The sequence below is a fragment of the Chelmon rostratus genome, chromosome 1 (genome assembly GCF_017976325.1).
Source record: "Chelmon rostratus isolate fCheRos1 chromosome 1, fCheRos1.pri, whole genome shotgun sequence".
NCBI classification, from domain to species: Eukaryota; Metazoa; Chordata; class Actinopteri; order Chaetodontiformes; family Chaetodontidae; genus Chelmon; species Chelmon rostratus.
Genome location: NC_055658.1, coordinates 3,439,287 through 3,443,843, shown reverse-complemented (window position 1 = coordinate 3,443,843; position 4,557 = coordinate 3,439,287).

The window sequence follows — 4,557 nt, the reverse complement described above, 5'->3', positions numbered from 1 at the left end:
ACATGGCAGTCAGGTGGTGCTTCTACACACCTGCTGGGTGTTGAGGTCGCTGGGCCATTCTGATGAAACACAACATTATCATGGAGAATATAAAACACACATTAGTAACTTGTAACATTTGCTGTTCAGAACTAGAGGACGAGGATGGGCTAACGCTAACAAACTTACTGCTCATTACTGTTACTGCCTTGTGCCCTGAAGGTGACTTTTTTATTGCCACATTTGAGAGCACAGGCATGCTCTGTATTGTGGTCAAATGTCTTGTGTCTGCTGTTTTATTTATTGGGAGATACGACGAGTCTGTCCGCAGTAACAGAGCAGCACAGGTGCTGTGTTGTAACCAAGTATTTGCATTGTGCATTATCAATGAATACTGCTTGACCGATGCCAGTGGGCTTCGCTTTACGGACGTTATGTAGCATTACTGTTAGCAATAAACGTGCGTATCACGTCTGGACACTGTTTTACTAGTGTTTGACTTATAACACAGTACCTAGGCCACAGGCTGCCGACTGACACAACAGCCTTATTGGCTTTTTTTGTTCAAAAAGTCACCGAGGATGTTCCAGGATTGAAACACGTGTTTTCCACAGAAATGATGCTGATGTCGCAGCTGGTGCTAACATGTAGCAGAAACCTGCTTAGCTAGTGTTAGCTATGTGATGACAGCAAGCTACTAACTTTACTACATGTTTGGTAGCTAATCTTGCAATGCGGTGTGTAGAGAAACACAAAATGAAATACTCTTTCAGTCACGCAGATATAAACTAAGATCTGGACATAAAAGTTGACGTAGCTAGGAAACAAACAGCTGACCGGTCAACAATTCAAGAAACAGCAACACTGGCGTGGCTCCTCGGCTCTGTTCCTCCTTCAGCTCCCGGTTTTAAAGCAGCCATGTGCCGCCAGGGACACATTCAAACTTTCGTTTCAAGCAATGGCACGTAACACAGACTCACGCCGAACACAAGCGAGGTGGAATATTTCATCATTTCAATAACAACCAATTGCTTTCACGCTGTACACTATACACAGCAGTAGCCCTGTGTCAATAGCTTACCTTCACAGCAGCGACAGGAGGACAGCAGTCCAAGAGTTCCTGTCCCGCTCGCGCAAACACGCAGTCTAACGCATGCGCAGTTTGGAGCACAGGACTCCCGGCTTTCCATGTGATCGTTGTTACTGTTAAAGAAAAGGTAGTATCTGTAAAATTTACCCATTATTTTAAATTCCTCGGCTGACTACAATAATAAGTAAATTTTATATGTTTTGCATAGAATATATTTACCACCCTTCAAAATCGCTTTTTATAGTCTGGTTTCCATGGTAACGACCATCGTCACACATCAAAGGCACATTCTGGTTCCTGACGTCACATTTCAAGGAGTTTACCTTATCTGTGGAGTATGAATACCCACACTCTCAGTCAGAGAGCAGTCACAACTAGAAAACAGGTTTTACAGAGTGAACAGCGAACGACAATTTTCCCAATGGAGCAAACCAGTGAGAGAAAGCAAATGAAAGGCAAGAACATGGAGAAGATCAACTTTATACCCATCTTCTCAGATGCCTGGGATAAAAGGGTTGCCAAGATCCGCAGACAGAACAACGCTGCTATATCTAGGCAATATTATCCACAGACTGTGAAACATCAGCAGTCTGTCAAGACCACGACCGGTGAGGCACAGAGGGGATAAAACCCACCTCAACAACACGGGCCAGGCAGGGAGGGGGAACTTTCACAGGGAGCAGTCTGTCACAGGGCCCAGGTATGGCAATCATCAAAAGCAACCTGAGGATGTTCCACAGAAGGGTGCTACACCCTCAGGTGCTCCAAAGATGAGAGCTACACCCTCAAGGGCTTCACAGCAGGCTGCTAGACCTGATCGTGTACCACAGCAAAAGGGCACACGTTCAGTGCTACACAGCGGCCTCGTGAGGCCACTGAATTCACAAGGGGCCCAGTCCAGAGGAAAAGCTTTGGACACCACAACCACAGAATCACACACCTGCGTGGAACCATGCCCCTCATTTTAAAAGCGCCCTGTCCAACACAAAGGTTTGGACAGCACCAGGCCAACACCCCCCCAGCGTGCACCTGCCAAACCACAGCATGTTGACATGGTCAAGAGCTGTGACTGGGTTAAGGATTCCCCCAAGCAGGCCACGATTCCCGTCCCTGAGCCCAGCATCAGCAGCCCAGTACTATAGTCATGGAGATATCCACATCCTGAAGAAGGAAGAGGATGTTGCAGCTCTGGAGCAGCAGCTGCAGGGAACGCAGGACAAGGCCTGTGATGTGGTTGAGGATTCCACCCAACAGGCCACGATTCCCGTCCCTGAGCCCCAGCACCAGCAGCCAGTACCATAGTCATGGAGGAGATCCACATCCAGAAGAAGGAAGAGATGTTGCAGCTCTGGAGCAGCAGCTGCAGGGAATGCAGGACAAGGCCTGTGATGTGGTTGAGGATTCCTCCCAGGAGGCCACGATTCCCGTTCCTGAGCCCCAGCACCAGCAGCCCAGCACATAGTCATGGAGGATATCACATCCAGAAGGAGGAAGGGATGTTGCAGTCTGGAGCAGCAGTTGCAGGGAATGCAGGACAAGGCCTGTGATGTGGTTAGGATTCCTCCCAGGAGGCCACGACTGCCGTTCCTGAGCCCCAGCAACAGCACCCAGTACAAAGTCATGGAGGAGATCAACATCCTGAAGAAGGACTTTCACAGGGAGCAGTCTGACAGAGGGCCCAGGTATGGCAATCATCAAAAGCAACCTGAGGATGACCACAGAAGTGTGCTACACCCTCAGGTGCTCCAAAGATGAGAACTACACCCTCAAGGGCTTCACAGCAGGCTGCTAGACTGATCGTGTACCACAGCAAAAGGGCACGCGTTCAGGTGCTACACAGCGGCCTCGTGAGGCCACTGAATTCACAAGGGGCCCAGTCCAGAGGAAAACGCTTTGGACACCAAAACCACAGAATCACACACCTGCGTGGAACCATGCCCCTCATTTTAAAAGCGGCCCTGTCCAACACAAAAAGGTTTGGACAGCACCAGGCCAACACCCCCCCAGCGTGCACCTGCCAAACCACAGCATGTTGACAAGGTCAGGAGCTGTGACTGGGTTAAGGATTCCCCAAGCATGCCACGATTCCCATCCCTGAGCCACAGCACCAGCAGCCCAGTACCAGGTCATGAAGAAGATCCACATCTGAAGAAGGGAGAGGATGTTGCAGCTCTGGAGCAGCTGCTGCAGGGAACGCAGGACAAGGCCTGTGATGTGGTTGAGGATTCCTCCCAACAGGCCACGATTCCCGTCCCTGAGCCCCAGCAACAGCAGCTCGCCATCAGAGAGACAGAGCAGACCACCGAGCTTAAGAGGGAGAATGAGGCTTTGGCAGCTGAGGTGGAGCAGTTAAAGAAGATGCTCCAAACAGACAAGGCTCTCCATGATGAGGCTGAGCGGAACATGGTCAAGAAGATCAAGGACCTGGAGCTTCAGCTGGAGGAGAAGAAAGCCACTGAAGCTGAGGCTGTTGCAAAGTACAGCAGCTGGAGGAAGCTCTTCAGAGGCAAAAAGAGAGCCAGAAAGAACAAGACATGCGTCTGGCCCAGCTGATGAGTGAGCTGGAGAGCCAGCAGCTGCAGTGTAAGGAGATGTCCCGTTTCCTGGAGGCCATGAGCGACATCGAACACACCGCGGAGGAGGAGGTGACTGCCCGAGAGGCAGCATTGGCTGCTGTGATGGACAGGATTGGCAACTAGAGGAGCAAATGAAAACGGAGGACAAAAAGCCCAAAACACGAGAGGCAGCATTGGATGCTGTGATGGACAGGATTGGCAACCTAGAGGAGCAAATGAAAACGGAGGACAAAAAGCCCAAAAAGCTCTCTCTGAGAAAAAGATTCCTCCGGTTCTTCAAATGAACTGGGGGACCATTTGCCCCCCCCCCACTGATCCTCATCCTCAACTATAAGCCACCAAGCCCTCGTGGCCCAGTTGTTGAAAACGCGCGCTAAAGTGCCCTCTTGGACTCCAAAATGCGCGCTGAAGTGCCCTCTCGGATGCCAAAACGCGCTCTAAAGTGCCCTCTTGGACTCCAAAACGCGTGCTAAAGTGCCCTCTTGGGAGCCAAAACGCGTGCTAAAGTGCACCCTGGGAGCCAAATGCGCGCTAAAGTACCCTCTTGGACTCCAAAACGCGCGCTAAAGTGCCCTATTGGGAGCCAAAACGTGTGCTAAAGTGCACCCTGGGAGCCAAAACGTGCGCTAAAGTATCCTCTTGGACTCAAAACGCACGCTAAAGTGCCCTCTTGGGAGCCAAAACGCGTGCTAAAGTGCACCCTGGGAGCCAAAACGCGCTCTAAAGTGCCCTCTTCAGTGGCGAAGACGCGCTATATGTGCCCTTTTTTTCCTTTCTGCCCCTGCCCTTAAATACAAAAAATAAAAAAATACAAAAAGTACAAAAAATGTCAAAATTGCAATTCAATTACAAACATTACAAATAAATAAATAAATACATAAATGAAATATTGTTTTTTGTAAACTTCTGAAA